We start from the raw sequence: 22415 nt of genomic DNA, 5'->3' as shown, positions 1-22415 counted from the left end.
CACAGAACATGAGGTAAGTCGGAAAGCAAAAGACATATCCTATGATATCACTTATAGGCGTTATCGAACAACTGACACAAATGAACTTATTTGCACAGAGAAAGACACTCACACACTTAGAAAACAAACTATGCTTGTCTAAAAGGAAAGGTGGGGGGAATGGAAAAATTAGAGATTAGGGTTACCATACGTGTACAAATACCTAATAAATACATATATCAAAAGACCGACCGTATAGTAAGGGAGGTCTATGGAACACTCTGCCATAATTTACATGGGAAGTGGATCTGTACATGAATATATATAGATATAGATATAGATATAGATATAGATAGATATATATATGTTATTCACAAATGAACCAGATTGTCTACACCTAGCACAAACAATATTCTAATCATTACCCCAATTAAAAAAAACTAAAACAACAAACAGGAAATAATGTAACATAAACTTATGGGGGTTTCTCCTGGCACATTCCATTTCAATTTACAACTTAGGAACAGGGATTCCAGAAGGGCTCTGCTGCCCTAGTAACCAGATTTGGGAATGGAGAAATGCTGCCGCCTAGTGGCCGTTTACCACAACAGCAGCTTTAAACGCAGTGCTAATGGTCACTAAATATTCACACTCATTACAGGCCTGTGAATGACACCTGCCCTCAAAAACAGTCCTGGGGGCGAATATTGACCAAAACATCAATTTTGAGGGCAACCTTTCAAGAAGACAATTTCAGGACGTTAATTGTATTCTCCATTTTTTTCATTTTTTCTTTAACAGAAATTTTAAAAGGTGTGGGAAAATGAACCTTAGAAAGAATTAAAGACATGCAAATCCAAATTACAAAAGTCCTATCAGCTCACACCAGTCAGAATGGCCATCAGCAAAAATTCTGCAAACAATAAATGCTGAAGGGGTTGTGGAGAAATGCCTAGCCTTGGTTCAATGTGGGACATGGTAAGAGCCAGTAAGGAAAACACAAAGGAGGTGCCTTGAAAAGGTAAATACTGAGCTACCATTCAATCAAGCATGCCCACTGCTGGGCCTATCGACTGAGAGGATGAGAATCAAAAAGACACAGGCTGGACTTCACGAGTGGCACAGTGGTTGACGGTCTTCCACCGAAGAAGGGGACACGGGTTCATGCCCTGGTTCGGGAAAATCACACACGCCGTGGAGCGGCTGGTCCCGTGAGCTATGGCTGCTGGGCCTGTGCGTCCAGAGCCTGTGCTCTGCAATGGGAGTAGCCATGGCAGTGAGTGGCCCACGTACCGCAAAAAATAAAAAAAAAAACACAGACTGGCAATCCTACACTCCAGCAATATTTATCATAGCCAACACTTGGAAGCTATGAAAATGTCCATCAACAGAGGAATGCACAAAGAAAAAGTGGTCCATGTACACAATGGAATATGACTCCAATAAAAAAATATAAACTCAATGTAGAAAACAAACATAAGTAAAGAAACATCAGCTTTTCGGGGTTTATCCAGGCACATTCCACTCTAATTTATAACCGAGGAATACCACTGCAAGGTAGTCTGTTTCCCTAGTTAAAAGTTTGGGAAAAGCAGAAATGCTGCCACCCTCTGTCCGTGACCTGCAACAGCAGCTTTAAAAACTGTGCTAAGGGTCACTTCATATGCACCAGTACTGGAGGGCTGTAAATGAAACCTGCCCTCAAAACGTCTTGAGGGGCGTAATGGCCAAAATCTTTCTAAATGTCACACATACTTCAAGAAAACTGTTTGAAGAGGTGAGCTGTACGCACAGCTTGAAGACAAAAAGGACATGCCAGAAAGCTCAATTTCAATGGATTATGAGACGCAGGCAAATCCAACCACAAACATGGACCAGCTCACACTAGTCAGAATAAACCTCAGCAAAAAAACTACAAACAATAAATGCTGAAGGTGTTGTGCAGAAGTGCATACCCTCAACGTTAAGTGGGACGTGACCTGGTAAGAGCCACTAATGAGAACAGAATGGAGGTGCCTTTACAAGGTAAACATTTTGCTACCATATGATCCAGCAGGCCCACTCCTGGGCCTATAACCTAAGAAGACAGAATTGGAAAGACACAGGCAGGCAAATGTGCATTGCCGCAGCATTACAATAGCCAAGTCATGGAAGCAACCAAAAAGTCCATCAACAGATGAGTGGACAAAGAAGAACTGGTACATGTACAGACAGAGTATTAGCCAAGGAAATAAAGAACACGATGCCATTTGCAGCACCGTAGATGAGTCTAGAGGTAATCACACAACTTGTAGTATGTCAGAAAGAGAAAGACACATATCCTATGATATCACTTATAGGTATTACCTATAAATTCATACCAGTGAAGATATTTCCACAGAGAAGGCCAACCACAGATTCATTAAACAAACTTATGGTTCCCCAATGGAAATTTGTGAGGATTGGATACATTAGCATATCAGGGTTAACAGACGTATACAAACACAGGGGAAATATATAATCACCAAAGACCTACGGAATACCAAGAGAAGACTACTCAACGTTCTGTCATAACGTACATGGGAAAAGGATTCCAGGAAGAAAAGACATATGTGTATGTGTCAAAGAACCACATCTTGCACACCTAGAACAAGCCAAACTTTGTAATCAAACTTGCTGTGGTAAACATAAAAATTAAATTTAAAAAAATGAACAAGAAGTAGGGAGACATCTACTTAAGGGGCTTTTTCCTGGCACATTCCATTCTAAATTACAACCTAGAACACGACTTCCATTGAGGCTCTGTTGCCCTAGTCACCAGATTTGGTAAAGCAGAACTGCTGCCACCTTGTGGGCGTTTCACACAACAGCAGCTTTCATCCCAGCATCAATGGTCAGTTGATATTCAAAATACTTGCAGGCCTGTAAATCACACCTGCCCGGAAAACCAATCCTGGGGTCGTATGTCGACCAAAAAATTCAAAAGGCGTCCATATTTCAAACCGACAGTTTCAAGAGGCATAATTTATGCACATTTGTCTTCTGTTTCTTTTTCTTTATTTCTTTTTTCTTAAAAAAACGGGAATGGAAAAAGGCTGAACAGCAGGAATTAATAAAGCCATGCAAATCCAGTGTACACAAACGTTCACCTCACAGCCGTCAGAATGATCATCAGTAAAAAATGTCTACAAACAATAAAGGCTGAAGGGGTTTTAGAGAACTGCGTACCCTTTAGCTGCCGGTGGGATGTAACCTGGTAAGAGCCAGTAGTGAGAGCAGAATGGAGGTGCGTTTAAGGGTAATAATGGAGCTACCATGTGATGTGGTAGGCCCACTCATGGGACTATCACTGGTGTAGACCAGAATCAAAAAGACACAGGCGGGCAATCCCGCACTGCAGCAAAATGTACCATAGCCAGGACCTGGAAGAAACCAAAATGTCCATCAACAGAAAAATGCACCAAGAAGAAGTCGCCCATGTACACAATGGAATATTAGCCATGAAAAAGCACAGAACTGTGCCGTTGGCACCACCATAGAAGGACCAAGAGATAATCACCCAACTTGAAGTAAGAAAGCAACCGAAAGGCCGACATCCTATGACGTCACTTATAGGTGTTACCTAAAAATTGATACTCATGAAATAATCCCCAAGAGAAGGACACACATAAATTCAGAACACCAAATTATGTTTAACCAAATGGAAAGGTGTAAGGATTGTATGAATTAGGATATGGGGGTTAACAGACATATACTAATACATAGGAAATATATAATCACAAAATACCTAGGGAATACGAAGAGCGGTCTACTCAACACTCTATAATAACATACACGGGAAAGGATCCAAAGAGGAATAGACAGATACACTGATAGGATGAACCAGAAACTGTACACCTAGGAGAATCTACATTTTGATCAAATTTGCTCTGATAATTTAAAAAATTAAATTTAAATAACAAACAACAATTTAGGAGATATAAGCCCTTGGGTGTTTGCGCTGGCACATTCCACTCTAATTCGCAGCTTACTAACACGATTGCCAGGAAAGCTCTGATGCCCAAAAACCCAGAGTTGGACATGAAGAAATGCTGCCACCTCGTGGCCGTTTCCCACAAGAGCGGCTTTAAACCCACAGCTAATGGTCACTTAACATTCACAAGGATTCAGGGCTGTAAAGGACACCTGCCCTAAAAAATTGTGCGGAGGTAGGGAATGGCCAAAAAGTTTCAAAACTCTCAAATTTTTCAAGGAGATTGTATGGAGGGCTAAGTTTTACTCACTCACTTTCAAAAAAGAGGAAAATGGATAAAAGCTCCACATCAGTAATTATTACACTCATGCAGATCTAACCTCCAAAAAGGTTTCAACTCACACATGTCAACTACCATCAACTAAAAGTCTACAAACATTACATGCTGAAGGGGTTTTAGAGAACTGTGTACCCTCTAGCTGCTGGTGAGATGTAAAGTGGTGACAGCCAATAATGAGAATAGAAAGGAGCTGCGTTTAAAAGTAAAAATTGAGCCACCATTCCGTTCAGCAGGTCCACCGCTGAGACTCTCACCTGACAAGTCCAGAGTCGAGAAGGCACAGGCTTCAACAGCTGCACTGCAGGAATTTTCACAATAGCCAAGACACGGAAGCAACCAAAATGTCCATCACCATATCAGTTGAAAAAGAAGAAGTGGTTCATGTACACAATAGAATATTAGCCATGAAAAACAATGAAACACTGCTCTTTGAGGCACCATAGTTGAGCCTAGAGATAATCACAGAACATGAGGTAAGTCGGAAAGCAAAAGACATATCCTATGATATCACTTATAGGCGTTATCGAACAACTGACACAAATGAACTTATTTGCACAGAGAAAGACACTCACACACTTAGAAAACAAACTATGCTTGTCTAAAAGGAAAGGTGGGGGGAATGGAAAAATTAGAGATTAGGGTTACCATACGTGTACAAATACCTAATAAATACATATATCAAAAGACCGACCGTATAGTAAGGGAGGTCTATGGAACACTCTGCCATAATTTACATGGGAAGTGGATCTGTACATGAATATATATAGATATAGATATAGATATAGATATAGATAGATATATATATGTTATGCACAAATGAACCAGATTGTCTACACCTAGCACAAACAATATTCTAATCATTACCCCAATTAAAAAAAACTAAAACAACAAACAGGAAATAATGTAACATAAACTTATGGGGGTTTCTCCTGGCACATTCCATTTCAATTTACAACTTAGGAACAGGGATTCCAGAAGGGCTCTGCTGCCCTAGTAACCAGATTTGGGAATGGAGAAATGCTGCCGCCTAGTGGCCGTTTACCACAACAGCAGCTTTAAACGCAGTGCTAATGGTCACTAAATATTCACACTCATTACAGGCCTGTGAATGACACCTGCCCTCAAAAACAGTCCTGGGGGCGAATATTGACCAAAACATCAATTTTGAGGGCAACCTTTCAAGAAGACAATTTCAGGACGTTAATTGTATTCTCCATTTTTTTCATTTTTTCTTTAACAGAAATTTTAAAAGGTGTGGGAAAATGAACCTTAGAAAGAATTAAAGACATGCAAATCCAAATTACAAAAGTCCTATCAGCTCACACCAGTCAGAATGGCCATCAGCAAAAATTCTGCAAACAATAAATGCTGAAGGGGTTGTGGAGAAATGCCTAGCCTTGGTTCAATGTGGGACATGGTAAGAGCCAGTAAGGAAAACACAAAGGAGGTGCCTTGAAAAGGTAAATACTGAGCTACCATTCAATCAAGCATGCCCACTGCTGGGCCTATCGACTGAGAGGATGAGAATCAAAAAGACACAGGCTGGACTTCACGAGTGGCACAGTGGTTGACGGTCTTCCACCGAAGAAGGGGACACGGGTTCATGCCCTGGTTCGGGAAAATCACACACGCCGCGGAGCGGCTGGTCCCGTGAGCTATGGCTGCTGGGCCTGTGCATCCACAGCCTGTGCTCTGCAATGGGAGTAGCCATGGCAGTGAGTGGCCCACGTACCGCAAAAAATAAAAAAAAAACACAGACTGGCAATCCTACACTCCAGCAATATTTATCATAGCCAACACTTGGAAGCTGTGAAAATGTCCATCAACAGAGGAATGCACAAAGATAAAGTGGTCCATGTACACAATGGAATATGACTCCAATAAAAAAATATAAATTCAATGTAGAAAACAAACATAAGTAAAGAAACATCAGCTTTTCGGGGTTTATCCAGGCACATTCCACTCTAATTTATAACCGAGGAATACCACTGCAAGGTAGTCTGTTTCCCTAGTTAAAAGTTTGGGAAAAGCAGAAATGCTGCCACCCTCTGTCCGTGACCTGCAACAGTAGCTTTAAAAACTGTGCTAAGGGTCACTTCATATGCACCAGTACTGGAGGGCTGTAAATGAAACCTGCCCTCAAAACGTCTTGAGGGGCGTAATGGCCAAAATCTTTCTAAATGTCACACATACTTCAAGAAAACAGTTTGAAGAGGTAAGCTGTACGCACAGCTTGAAGACAAAAAGGACATGCCAGAAAGCTCAATTTCAATGGATTATGAGACGCAGGCAAATCCAACCACAAACATGGACCAGCTCACACTAGTCAGAATAAACCTCAGCAAAAAAACTACAAACAATAAATGCTGAAGGTGTTGTGCAGAAGTGCATACCCTCAACGTTAAGTGGGACGTGACCTGGTAAGAGCCACTAATGAGAACAAAATGGAGGTGCCTTTACAAGGTAAACATTTTGCTACCATATGATCCAGCAGGCCCACTCCTGGGCCTATAACCTAAGAAGACAGAATTGGAAAGACACAGGCAGGCAAATGTGCATTGCCGCAGCATTACAATAGCCAAGTCATGGAAGCAACCAAAAAGTCCATCAACAGATGAGTGGACAAAGAAGAACTGGTACATGTACAGACAGAGTATTAGACAAGGAAATAAAGGACACGATGCCATTTGCAGCACCGTAGATGAGTCTAGAGGTAATCACACAACTTGTAGTATGTCAGAAAGAGAAAGACACATATCCTATGATATCACTTATAGGTATTACCTATAAATTCATACCAGTGAAGATATTTCCACAGAGAAGGCCAACCACAGATTCACTAAACAAACTTATGGTTCCCCAATGGAAATTTGTGAGGATTGGATACATTAGCATATCAGGGTTAACAGACGTATACAAACACAGGGGAAATATATAATCACCAAAGACCTACGGAATACCAAGAGAAGACTACTCAACGTTCTGTCATAACGTACATGGGAAAAGGATTCCAGGAAGAAAAGACATATGTGTATGTGTCAAAGAACCACATCTTGCACACCTAGAACAAGCCAAACTTTGTAATCAAACTTGCTGTGGTAAACATAAAAATTAAATTTAAAAAAATGAACAAGAAGTAGGGAGACATCTACTTAAGGGGCTTTTTCCTGGCACATTCCATTCTAAATTACAACCTAGAACACGACTTCCATTGAGGCTCTGTTGCCCTAGTCACCAGATTTGGTAAAGTAGAACTGCTGCCACCTTGTGGGCGTTTCACACAACAGCAGCTTTCATCCCAGCATCAATGGTCAGTTGATATTCAAAATACTTGCAGGCCTGTAAATCACACCTGCCCGGAAAACCAATCCTGGGGTCGTATGTCGACCAAAAAATTCAAAAGGCGTCCATATTTCAAACCGACAGTTTCAAGAGGCATAATTTATGCACATTTGTCTTCTGTTTCTTTTTCTTTATTTCTTTTTTCTTAAAAAAACGGGAATGGAAAAAGGCTGAACAGCAGGAATTAATAAAGCCATGCAAATCCAGTGTACACAAACGTTCACCTCACAGCCGTCAGAATGATCATCAGTAAAAAATGTCTACAAACAATAAAGGCTGAAGGGGTTTTAGAGAACTGCGTACCCTTTAGCTGCCGGTGGGATGTAACCTGGTAAGAGCCAGTAGTGAGAGCAGAATGGAGGTGCGTTTAAGGGTAATAATGGAGCTACCATGTGATGTGGTAGGCCCACTCATGGGACTATCACTGGTGTAGACCAGAATCAAAAAGACACAGGCGGGCAATCCCGCACTGCAGCAAAATGTACCATAGCCAGGACCTGGAAGAAACCAAAATGTCCATCAACAGAAAAATGCACCAAGAAGAAGTCGCCCATGTACACAATGGAATATTAGCCATGAAAAAGCACAGAACTGTGCCGTTGGCACCACCATAGAAGGACCAAGAGATAATCACCCAACTTGAAGTAAGAAAGCAACCGAAAGGCCGACATCCTATGACGTCACTTATAGGTGTTACCTAAAAATTGATACTCATGAAATAATCCCCAAGAGAAGGACACACATAAATTCAGAACACCAAATTATGTTTAACCAAATGGAAAGGTGTAAGGATTGTATGAATTAGGATATGGGGGTTAACAGACATATACTAATACATAGGAAATATATAATCACAAAATACCTAGGGAATACGAAGAGCGGTCTACTCAACACTCTATAATAACATACACGGGAAAGGATCCAAAGAGGAATAGACAGATACACTGATAGGATGAACCAGAAACTGTACACCTAGGAGAATCTACATTTTGATCAAATTTGCTCTGATAATTTAAAAAATTAAATTTAAATAACAAACAACAATTTAGGAGATATAAGCCCTTGGGTGTTTGCGCTGGCACATTCCACTCTAATTCGCAGCTTACTAACACGATTGCCAGGAAAGCTCTGTTGCCCAAAAACCCAGAGTTGGACATGAAGAAATGCTGCCACCTCGTGGCCGTTTCCCACAAGAGCGGCTTTAAACCCACAGCTAATGGTCACTTAACATTCACAAGGATTCAGGGCTGTAAAGGACACCTGCCCTAAAAAATTGTGCGGAGGTAGGGAATGGCCAAAAAGTTTCAAAACTCTCAAATTTTTCAAGGAGATTGTATGGAGGGCTAAGTTTTACTCACTCACTTTCAAAAAAGAGGAAAATGGATAAAAGCTCCACATCAGTAATTATTACACTCATGCAGATCTAACCTCCAAAAAGGTTTCAACTCACACATGTCAACTACCATCAACTAAAAGTCTACAAACATTACATGCTGAAGGGGTTTTAGAGAACTGTGTACCCTCTAGCTGCTGGTGAGATGTAAAGTGGTGACAGCCAATAATGAGAATAGAAAGGAGCTGCGTTTAAAAGTAAAAATTGAGCCACCATTCCGTTCAGCAGGTCCACCGCTGAGACTCTCACCTGACAAGTCCAGAGTCGAGAAGGCACAGGCTTCAACAGCTGCACTGCAGGAATTTTCACAATAGCCAAGACACGGAAGCAACCAAAATGTCCATCACCATATCAGTTGAAAAAGAAGAAGTGGTTCATGTACACAATAGAATATTAGCCATGAAAAACAATGAAACACTGCTCTTTGAGGCACCATAGTTGAGCCTAGAGATAATCACAGAACATGAGGTAAGTCGGAAAGCAAAAGACATATCCTATGATATCACTTATAGGCGTTATCGAACAACTGACACAAATGAACTTATTTGCACAGAGAAAGACACTCACACACTTAGAAAACAAACTATGCTTGTCTAAAAGGAAAGGTGGGGGGAATGGAAAAATTAGAGATTAGGGTTACCATACGTGTACAAATACCTAATAAATACATATATCAAAAGACCGACCGTATAGTAAGGGAGGTCTATGGAACACTCTGCCATAATTTACATGGGAAGTGGATCTGTACATGAATATATATAGATATAGATATAGATATAGATATAGATAGATATATATATGTTATGCACAAATGAACCAGATTGTCTACACCTAGCACAAACAATATTCTAATCATTACCCCAATTAAAAAAAACTAAAACAACAAACAGGAAATAATGTAACATAAACTTATGGGGGTTTCTCCTGGCACATTCCATTTCAATTTACAACTTAGGAACAGGGATTCCAGAAGGGCTCTGCTGCCCTAGTAACCAGATTTGGGAATGGAGAAATGCTGCCGCCTAGTGGCCGTTTACCACAACAGCAGCTTTAAACGCAGTGCTAATGGTCACTAAATATTCACACTCATTACAGGCCTGTGAATGACACCTGCCCTCAAAAACAGTCCTGGGGGCGAATATTGACCAAAACATCAATTTTGAGGGCAACCTTTCAAGAAGACAATTTCAGGACGTTAATTGTATTCTCCATTTTTTTCATTTTTTCTTTAACAGAAATTTTAAAAGGTGTGGGAAAATGAACCTTAGAAAGAATTAAAGACATGCAAATCCAAATTACAAAAGTCCTATCAGCTCACACCAGTCAGAATGGCCATCAGCAAAAATTCTGCAAACAATAAATGCTGAAGGGGTTGTGGAGAAATGCCTAGCCTTGGTTCAATGTGGGACATGGTAAGAGCCAGTAAGGAAAACACAAAGGAGGTGCCTTGAAAAGGTAAATACTGAGCTACCATTCAATCAAGCATGCCCACTGCTGGGCCTATCGACTGAGAGGATGAGAATCAAAAAGACACAGGCTGGACTTCACGAGTGGCACAGTGGTTGACGGTCTTCCACCGAAGAAGGGGACACGGGTTCATGCCCTGGTTCGGGAAAATCACACACGCCGTGGAGCGGCTGGTCCCGTGAGCTATGGCTGCTGGGCCTGTGCGTCCAGAGCCTGTGCTCTGCAATGGGAGTAGCCATGGCAGTGAGTGGCCCACGTACCGCAAAAAATAAAAAAAAAAACACAGACTGGCAATCCTACACTCCAGCAATATTTATCATAGCCAACACTTGGAAGCTATGAAAATGTCCATCAACAGAGGAATGCACAAAGAAAAAGTGGTCCATGTACACAATGGAATATGACTCCAATAAAAAAATATAAACTCAATGTAGAAAACAAACATAAGTAAAGAAACATCAGCTTTTCGGGGTTTATCCAGGCACATTCCACTCTAATTTATAACCGAGGAATACCACTGCAAGGTAGTCTGTTTCCCTAGTTAAAAGTTTGGGAAAAGCAGAAATGCTGCCACCCTCTGTCCGTGACCTGCAACAGCAGCTTTAAAAACTGTGCTAAGGGTCACTTCATATGCACCAGTACTGGAGGGCTGTAAATGAAACCTGCCCTCAAAACGTCTTGAGGGGCGTAATGGCCAAAATCTTTCTAAATGTCACACATACTTCAAGAAAACTGTTTGAAGAGGTGAGCTGTACGCACAGCTTGAAGACAAAAAGGACATGCCAGAAAGCTCAATTTCAATGGATTATGAGACGCAGGCAAATCCAACCACAAACATGGACCAGCTCACACTAGTCAGAATAAACCTCAGCAAAAAAACTACAAACAATAAATGCTGAAGGTGTTGTGCAGAAGTGCATACCCTCAACGTTAAGTGGGACGTGACCTGGTAAGAGCCACTAATGAGAACAGAATGGAGGTGCCTTTACAAGGTAAACATTTTGCTACCATATGATCCAGCAGGCCCACTCCTGGGCCTATAACCTAAGAAGACAGAATTGGAAAGACACAGGCAGGCAAATGTGCATTGCCGCAGCATTACAATAGCCAAGTCATGGAAGCAACCAAAAAGTCCATCAACAGATGAGTGGACAAAGAAGAACTGGTACATGTACAGACAGAGTATTAGCCAAGGAAATAAAGAACACGATGCCATTTGCAGCACCGTAGATGAGTCTAGAGGTAATCACACAACTTGTAGTATGTCAGAAAGAGAAAGACACATATCCTATGATATCACTTATAGGTATTACCTATAAATTCATACCAGTGAAGATATTTCCACAGAGAAGGCCAACCACAGATTCATTAAACAAACTTATGGTTCCCCAATGGAAATTTGTGAGGATTGGATACATTAGCATATCAGGGTTAACAGACGTATACAAACACAGGGGAAATATATAATCACCAAAGACCTACGGAATACCAAGAGAAGACTACTCAACGTTCTGTCATAACGTACATGGGAAAAGGATTCCAGGAAGAAAAGACATATGTGTATGTGTCAAAGAACCACATCTTGCACACCTAGAACAAGCCAAACTTTGTAATCAAACTTGCTGTGGTAAACATAAAAATTAAATTTAAAAAAATGAACAAGAAGTAGGGAGACATCTACTTAAGGGGCTTTTTCCTGGCACATTCCATTCTAAATTACAACCTAGAACACGACTTCCATTGAGGCTCTGTTGCCCTAGTCACCAGATTTGGTAAAGCAGAACTGCTGCCACCTTGTGGGCGTTTCACACAACAGCAGCTTTCATCCCAGCATCAATGGTCAGTTGATATTCAAAATACTTGCAGGCCTGTAAATCACACCTGCCCGGAAAACCAATCCTGGGGTCGTATGTCGACCAAAAAATTCAAAAGGCGTCCATATTTCAAACCGACAGTTTCAAGAGGCATAATTTATGCACATTTGTCTTCTGTTTCTTTTTCTTTATTTCTTTTTTCTTAAAAAAACGGGAATGGAAAAAGGCTGAACAGCAGGAATTAATAAAGCCATGCAAATCCAGTGTACACAAACGTTCACCTCACAGCCGTCAGAATGATCATCAGTAAAAAATGTCTACAAACAATAAAGGCTGAAGGGGTTTTAGAGAACTGCGTACCCTTTAGCTGCCGGTGGGATGTAACCTGGTAAGAGCCAGTAGTGAGAGCAGAATGGAGGTGCGTTTAAGGGTAATAATGGAGCTACCATGTGATGTGGTAGGCCCACTCATGGGACTATCACTGGTGTAGACCAGAATCAAAAAGACACAGGCGGGCAATCCCGCACTGCAGCAAAATGTACCATAGCCAGGACCTGGAAGAAACCAAAATGTCCATCAACAGAAAAATGCACCAAGAAGAAGTCGCCCATGTACACAATGGAATATTAGCCATGAAAAAGCACAGAACTGTGCCGTTGGCACCACCATAGAAGGACCAAGAGATAATCACCCAACTTGAAGTAAGAAAGCAACCGAAAGGCCGACATCCTATGACGTCACTTATAGGTGTTACCTAAAAATTGATACTCATGAAATAATCTCCAAGAGAAGGACACACAGAGATTCAGAAAACCAAATTATGTTTAACCAAATGGAATGGTGTAAGGATTGTATGAATTAGGATATGGGGGTTAACAGACATATACTAATACATAGGAAATATATAATCACAAAATACCTAGGGAATACGAAGAGCGGTCTACTCAACACTCTATAATAACATACACGGGAAAGGATCCAAACAGGAATAGACAGATACACTGATAGGATGAACCAGAAACTGTACACCTAGGAGAATCTACATTTTGATCAAATTTGCTCTGATAATTTAAAAAATTAAATTTAAATAACAAACAACAATTTAGGAGATATAAGCCCTTGGGTGTTTGCGCTGGCACATTCCACTCTAATTCGCAGCTTACTAACACGATTGCCAGGAAAGCTCTGTGGCCCAAAAACCCAGAGTTGGACATGAAGAAATGCTGCCACCTCGTGGCCGTTTCCCACAAGAGCGGCTTTAAACCCACAGCTAATGGTCACTTAACATTCACAAGGATTCAGGGCTGTAAAGGACACCTGCCCTAAAAAATTGTGCGGAGGTAGGGAATGGCCAAAAAGTTTCAAAACTCTCAAATTTTTCAAGGAGATTGTATGGAGGGCTAAGTTTTACTCACTCACTTTCAAAAAAGAGGAAAATGGATAAAAGCTCCACATCAGTAATTATTACACTCATGCAGATCTAACCTCCAAAAAGGTTTCAACTCACACATGTCAACTACCATCAACTAAAAGTCTACAAACATTACATGCTGAAGGGGTTTTAGAGAACTGTGTACCCTCTAGCTGCTGGTGAGATGTAAAGTGGTGACAGCCAATAATGAGAATAGAAAGGAGCTGCGTTTAAAAGTAAAAATTGAGCCACCATTCCGTTCAGCAGGTCCACCGCTGAGACTCTCACCTGACAAGTCCAGAGTCGAGAAGGCACAGGCTTCAACAGCTGCACTGCAGGAATTTTCACAATAGCCAAGACACGGAAGCAACCAAAATGTCCATCACCATATCAGTTGAAAAAGAAGAAGTGGTTCATGTACACAATAGAATATTAGCCATGAAAAACAATGAAACACTGCTCTTTGAGGCACCATAGTTGAGCCTAGAGATAATCACAGAACATGAGGTAAGTCGGAAAGCAAAAGACATATCCTATGATATCACTTATAGGCGTTATCGAACAACTGACACAAATGAACTTATTTGCACAGAGAAAGACACTCACACACTTAGAAAACAAACTATGCTTGTCTAAAAGGAAAGGTGGGGGGAATGGAAAAATTAGAGATTAGGGTTACCATACGTGTACAAATACCTAATAAATACATATATCAAAAGACCGACCGTATAGTAAGGGAGGTCTATGGAACACTCTGCCATAATTTACATGGGAAGTGGATCTGTACATGAATATATATAGATATAGATATAGATATAGATAGATAGATATATGTTATGCACAAATGAACCAGATTGTCTACACCTAGCACAAACAATATTCTAATCATTACCACAATTAAAAAAAAACTAAAACAACAAACAGGAAATAATGTAACATAAACTTATGGGGGTTTCTCCTGGCACATTCCATTTCAATTTACAACTTAGGAACAGGGATTCCAGAAGGGCTCTGCTGCCCTAGTAACCAGATTTGGGAATGGAGAAATGCTGCCGCCTAGTGGCCGTTTACCACAACAGCAGCTTTAAACGCAGTGCTAATGGTCACTAAATATTCACACTCATTACAGGCCTGTGAATGACACCTGCCCTCAAAAACAGTCCTGGGGGCGAATATTGACCAAAACATCAATTTTGAGGGCAACCTTTCAAGAAGACAATTTCAGGACGTTAATTGTATTCTCCATTTTTTTCATTTTTTCTTTAACAGAAATTTTAAAAGGTGTGGGAAAATGAACCTTAGAAAGAATTAAAGACATGCAAATCCAAATTACAAAAGTCCTATCAGCTCACACCAGTCAGAGTGGCCATCAGCAAAAATTCTGCAAACAATAAATGCTGAAGGGGTTGTGGAGAAATGCCTAGCCTTGGTTCAATGTGGGACATGGTAAGAGCCAGTAAGGAAAACACAAAGGAGGTGCCTTGAAAAGGTAAATACTGAGCTACCATTCAATCAAGCATGCCCACTGCTGGGCCTATCGACTGAGAGGATGAGAATCAAAAAGACACAGGCTGGACTTCACGAGTGGCACAGTGGTTGACGGTCTTCCACCGAAGAAGGGGACACGGGTTCATGCCCTGGTTCGGGAAAATCACACACGCCGTGGAGCGGCTGGTCCCGTGAGCTATGGCTGCTGGGCCTGTGCGTCCAGAGCCTGTGCTCTGCAATGGGAGTAGCCATGGCAGTGAGTGGCCCACGTACCGCAAAAAATAAAAAAAAAAACACAGACTGGCAATCCTACACTCCAGCAATACTTATCATAGCCAACACTTGGAAGCTATGAAAATGTCCATCAACAGAGGAATGCACAAAGAAAAAGTGGTCCATGTACACAATGGAATATGACTCCAATAAAAAAATATAAATTCAATGTAGAAAACAAACATAAGTAAAGAAACATCAGCTTTTCGGGGTTTATCCAGGCACATTCCACTCTAATTTATAACCGAGGAATACCACTGCAAGGTAGTCTGTTTCCCTAGTTAAAAGTTTGGGAAAAGCAGAAATGCTGCCACCCTCTGTCCGTGACCTGCAAGAGTAGCTTTAAAAACTGTGCTAAGGGTCACTTCATATGCACCAGTACTGGAGGGCTGTAAATGAAACCTGCCCTCAAAACGTCTTGAGGGGCGTAATGGCCAAAATCTTTCTAAATGTCACACATACTTCAAGAAAACAGTTTGAAGAGGTAAGCTGTACGCACAGCTTGAAGACAAAAAGGACATGCCAGAAAGCTCAATTTCAATGGATTATGAGACGCAGGCAAATCCAACCACAAACATGGACCAGCTCACACTAGTCAGAATAAACCTCAGCAAAAAAACTACAAACAATAAATGCTGAAGGTGTTGTGCAGAAGTGCATACCCTCAACGTTAAGTGGGACGTGACCTGGTAAGAGCCACTAATGAGAACAGAATGGAGGTGCCTTTACAAGGTAAACATTTTGCTACCATATGATCCAGCAGGCCCACTCCTGGGCCTATAACCTAAGAAGACAGAATTGGAAAGACACAGGCAGGCAAATGTGCATTGCCGCAGCATTACAATAGCCAAGTCATGGAAGCAACCAAAAAGTCCATCAACAGATGAGTGGACAAAGAAGAACTGGTACATGTACAGACAGAGTATTAGCCAAGGAAATAAAGAACACGATGCCATTTGCAGCACCGTAGATGAGTCTAGAGGTAATCACACAACTTGTAGTATGTCAGAAAGAGAAAGACACATATCCTATGATATCACTTATAGGTATTACCTATAAATTCATACCAGTGAAGATATTTCCACAGAGAAGGCCAACCACAGATTCATTAAACAAACTTATGGTTCCCCAATGGAAATTTGTGAGGATTGGATACATTAGCATATCAGGGTTAACAGACGTATACAAACACAGGGGAAATATATAATCACCAAAGACCTACGGAATACCAAGAGAAGACTACTCAACGTTCTGTCATAACGTACATGGGAAAAGGATTCCAGGAAGAAAAGACATATGTGTATGTGTCAAAGAACCACATCTTGCACACCTAGAACAAGCCAAACTTTGTAATCAAACTTGCTGTGGTAAACATAAAAATTAAATTTAAAAAAATGAACAAGAAGTAGGGAGACATCTACTTAAGGGGCTTTTTCCTGGCACATTCCATTCTAAATTACAACCTAGAACACGACTTCCATTGAGGCTCTGTTGCCCTAGTCACCAGATTTGGTAAAGCAGAACTGCTGCCACCTTGTGGGCGTTTCACACAACAGCAGCTTTCATCCCAGCATCAATGGTCAGTTGATATTCAAAATACTTGCAGGCCTGTAAATCACACCTGCCCGGAAAACCAATCCTGGGGTCGTATGTCGACCAAAAAATTCAAAAGGCGTCCATATTTCAAACCGACAGTTTCAAGAGGCATAATTTATGCACATTTGTCTTCTGTTTCTTTTTCTTTATTTCTTTTTTCTTAAAAAAACGGGAATGGAAAAAGGCTGAACAGCAGGAATTAATAAAGCCATGCAAATCCAGTGTACACAAACGTTCACCTCACAGCCGTCAGAATGATCATCAGTAAAAAATGTCTACAAACAATAAAGGCTGAAGGGGTTTTAGAGAACTGCGTACCCTTTAGCTGCCGGTGGGATGTAACCTGGTAAGAGCCAGTAGTGAGAGCAGAATGGAGGTGCGTTTAAGGGTAATAATGGAGCTACCATGTGATGTGGTAGGCCCACTCATGGGACTATCACTGGTGTAGACCAGAATCAAAAAGACACAGGCGGGCAATCCCGCACTGCAGCAAAATGTACCATAGCCAGGACCTGGAAGAAACCAAAATGTCCATCAACAGAAAAATGCACCAAGAAGAAGTCGCCCATGTACACAATGGAATATTAGCCATGAAAAAGCACAGAACTGTGCCGTTGGCACCACCATAGAAGGACCAAGAGATAATCACCCAACTTGAAGTAAGAAAGCAACCGAAAGGCCGACATCCTATGACGTCACTTATAGGTGTTACCTAAAAATTGATACTCATGAAATAATCCCCAAGAGAAGGACACACATAAATTCAGAACACCAAATTATGTTTAACCAAATGGAAAGGTGTAAGGATTGTATGAATTAGGATATGGGGGTTAACAGACATATACTAATACATAGGAAATATATAATCACAAAATACCTAGGGAATACGAAGAGCGGTCTACTCAACACTCTATAATAACATACACGGGAAAGGATCCAAAGAGGAATAGACAGATACACTGATAGGATGAACCAGAAACTGTACACCTAGGAGAATCTACATTTTGATCAAATTTGCTCTGATAATTTAAAAAATTAAATTTAAATAACAAACAACAATTTAGGAGATATAAGCCCTTGGGTGTTTGTGCTGGCACATTCCACTCTAATTCGCAGCTTACTAACACGATTGCCAGGAAAGCTCTGATGCCCAAAAACCCAGAGTTGGACATGAAGAAATGCTGCCACCTCGTGGCCGTTTCCCACAAGAGCGGCTTTAAACCCACAGCTAATGGTCACTTAACATTCACAAGGATTCAGGGCTGTAAAGGACACCTGCCCTAAAAAATTGTGCGGAGGTAGGGAATGGCCAAAAAGTTTCAAAACTCTCAAATTTTTCAAGGAGATTGTATGGAGGGCTAAGTTTTACTCACTCACTTTCAAAAAAGAGGAAAATGGATAAAAGCTCCACATCAGTAATTATTACACTCATGCAGATCTAACCTCCAAAAAGGTTTCAACTCACACATGTCAACTACCATCAACTAAAAGTCTACAAACATTACATGCTGAAGGGGTTTTAGAGAACTGTGTACCCTCTAGCTGCTGGTGAGATGTAAAGTGGTGACAGCCAATAATGAGAATAGAAAGGAGCTGCGTTTAAAAGTAAAAATTGAGCCACCATTCCGTTCAGCAGGTCCACCGCTGAGACTCTCACCTGACAAGTCCAGAGTCGAGAAGGCACAGGCTTCAACAGCTGCACTGCAGGAATTTTCACAATAGCCAAGACACGGAAGCAACCAAAATGTCCATCACCATATCAGTTGAAAAAGAAGAAGTGGTTCATGTACACAATAGAATATTAGCCATGAAAAACAATGAAACACTGCTCTTTGAGGCACCATAGTTGAGCCTAGAGATAATCACAGAACATGAGGTAAGTCGGAAAGCAAAAGACATATCCTATGATATCACTTATAGGCGTTATCGAACAACTGACACAAATGAACTTATTTGCACAGAGAAAGACACTCACACACTTAGAAAACAAACTATGCTTGTCTAAAAGGAAAGGTGGGGGGAATGGAAAAATTAGAGATTAGGGTTACCATACGTGTACAAATACCTAATAAATACATATATCAAAAGACCGACCGTATAGTAAGGGAGGTCTATGGAACACTCTGCCATAATTTACATGGGAAGTGGATCTGTACATGAATATATATAGATATAGATATAGATATAGATAGATATATATATGTTATGCACAAATGAACCAGATTGTCTACACCTAGCACAAACAATATTCTAATCATTACCCCAATTAAAAAAAAACTAAAACAACAAACAGGAAATAATGTAACATAAACTTATGGGGGTTTCTCCTGGCACATTCCATTTCAATTTACAACTTAGGAACAGGGATTCCAGAAGGGCTCTGCTGCCCTAGTAACCAGATTTGGGAATGGAGAAATGCTGCCGCCTAGTGGCCGTTTACCACAACAGCAGCTTTAAACGCAGTGCTAATGGTCACTAAATATTCACACTCATTACAGGCCTGTGAATGACACCTGCCCTCAAAAACAGTCCTGGGGGCGAATATTGACCAAAACATCAATTTTGAGGGCAACCTTTCAAGAAGACAATTTCAGGACGTTAATTGTATTCTCCATTTTTTTCATTTTTTCTTTAACAGAAATTTTAAAAGGTGTGGGAAAATGAACCTTAGAAAGAATTAAAGACATGCAAATCCAAATTACAAAAGTCCTATCAGCTCACACCAGTCAGAATGGCCATCAGCAAAAATTCTGCAAACAATAAATGCTGAAGGGGTTGTGGAGAAATGCCTAGCCTTGGTTCAATGTGGGACATGGTAAGAGCCAGTAAGGAAAACACAAAGGAGGTGCCTTGAAAAGGTAAATACTGAGCTACCATTCAATCAAGCATGCCCACTGCTGGGCCTATCGACTGAGAGGATGAGAATCAAAAAGACACAGGCTGGACTTCACGAGTGGCACAGTGGTTGACGGTCTTCCACCGAAGAAGGGGACACGGGTTCATGCCCTGGTTCGGGAAAATCACACACGCCGCGGAGCGGCTGGTCCCGTGAGCTATGGCTGCTGGGCCTGTGCATCCACAGCCTGTGCTCTGCAATGGGAGTAGCCATGGCAGTGAGTGGCCCACGTACCGCAAAAAATAAAAAAAAAACACAGACTGGCAATCCTACACTCCAGCAATATTTATCATAGCCAACACTTGGAAGCTGTGAAAATGTCCATCAACAGAGGAATGCACAAAGATAAAGTGGTCCATGTACACAATGGAATATGACTCCAATAAAAAAATATAAATTCAATGTAGAAAACAAACATAAGTAAAGAAACATCAGCTTTTCGGGGTTTATCCAGGCACATTCCACTCTAATTTATAACCGAGGAATACCACTGCAAGGTAGTCTGTTTCCCTAGTTAAAAGTTTGGGAAAAGCAGAAATGCTGCCACCCTCTGTCCGTGACCTGCAACAGTAGCTTTAAAAACTGTGCTAAGGGTCACTTCATATGCACCAGTACTGGAGGGCTGTAAATGAAACCTGCCCTCAAAACGTCTTGAGGGGCGTAATGGCCAAAATCTTTCTAAATGTCACACATACTTCAAGAAAACAGTTTGAAGAGGTAAGCTGTATGCACAGCTTGAAGACAAAAAGGACATGCCAGAAAGCTCAATTTCAATGGATTATGAGACGCAGGCAAATCCAACCACAAACATGGACCAGCTCACACTAGTCAGAATAAACCTCAGCAAAAAAACTACAAACAATAAATGCTGAAGGTGTTGTGCAGAAGTGCATACCCTCAACGTTAAGTGGGACGTGACCTGGTAAGAGCCACTAATGAGAACAGAATGGAGGTGCCTTTACAAGGTAAACATTTTGCTACCATATGATCCAGCAGGCCCACTCCTGGGCCTATAACCTAAGAAGACAGAATTGGAAAGACACAGGCAGGCAAATGTGCATTGCCGCAGCATTACAATAGCCAAGTCATGGAAGCAACCAAAAAGTCCATCAACAGATGAGTGGACAAAGAAGAACTGGTACATGTACAGACAGAGTATTAGACAAGGAAATAAAGGACACGATGCCATTTGCAGCACCGTAGATGAGTCTAGAGGTAATCACACAACTTGTAGTATGTCAGAAAGAGAAAGACACATATCCTATGATATCACTTATAGGTATTACCTATAAATTCATACCAGTGAAGATATTTCCACAGAGAAGGCCAACCACAGATTCATTAAACAAACTTATGGTTCCCCAATGGAAATTTGTGAGGATTGGATACATTAGCATATCAGGGTTAACAGACGTATACAAACACAGGGGAAATATATAATCACCAAAGACCTACGGAATACCAAGAGAAGACTACTCAACGTTCTGTCATAACGTACATGGGAAAAGGATTCCAGGAAGAAAAGACATATGTGTATGTGTCAAAGAACCACATCTTGCACACCTAGAACAAGCCAAACTTTGTAATCAAACTTGCTGTGGTAAACATAAAAATTAAATTTAAAAAAATGAACAAGAAGTAGGGAGACATCTACTTAAGGGGCTTTTTCCTGGCACATTCCATTCTAAATTACAACCTAGAACACGACTTCCATTGAGGCTCTGTTGCCCTAGTCACCAGATTTGGTAAAGTAGAACTGCTGCCACCTTGTGGGCGTTTCACACAACAGCAGCTTTCATCCCAGCATCAATGGTCAGTTGATATTCAAAATACTTGCAGGCCTGTAAATCACACCTGCCCGGAAAACCAATCCTGGGGTCGTATGTCGACCAAAAAATTCAAAAGGCGTCCATATTTCAAACCGACAGTTTCAAGAGGCATAATTTATGCACATTTGTCTTCTGTTTCTTTTTCTTTATTTCTTTTTTCTTAAAAAAACGGGAATGGAAAAAGGCTGAACAGCAGGAATTAATAAAGCCATGCAAATCCAGTGTACACAAACGTTCACCTCACAGCCGTCAGAATGATCATCAGTAAAAAATGTCTACAAACAATAAAGGCTGAAGGGGTTTTAGAGAACTGCGTACCCTTTAGCTGCCGGTGGGATGTAACCTGGTAAGAGCCAGTAGTGAGAGCAGAATGGAGGTGCGTTTAAGGGTAATAATGGAGCTACCATGTGATGTGGTAGGCCCACTCATGGGACTATCACTGGAGTAGACCAGAATCAAAAAGACACAGGTGGGCAATCCCACACTGCAGCAAAATGTACCATAGCCAGGACCTGGAAGAAACCAAAATGTCCATCAACAGAAAAATGCACCAAGAAGAAGTCGCCCATGTACACAATGGAATATTAGCCATGAAAAAGCACAGAACTGTGCCGTTGGCACCACCATAGAAGGAC

Source organism: Mesoplodon mirus, assembly GCF_964341445.2.
Source record: "Mesoplodon mirus genome assembly, chromosome: X".
Classification (NCBI taxonomy): domain Eukaryota; kingdom Metazoa; phylum Chordata; class Mammalia; order Artiodactyla; family Ziphiidae; genus Mesoplodon; species Mesoplodon mirus.
The sequence above is the reverse complement of the archived record's forward strand: the minus strand, read 5'-3'. Positions refer to the sequence as shown.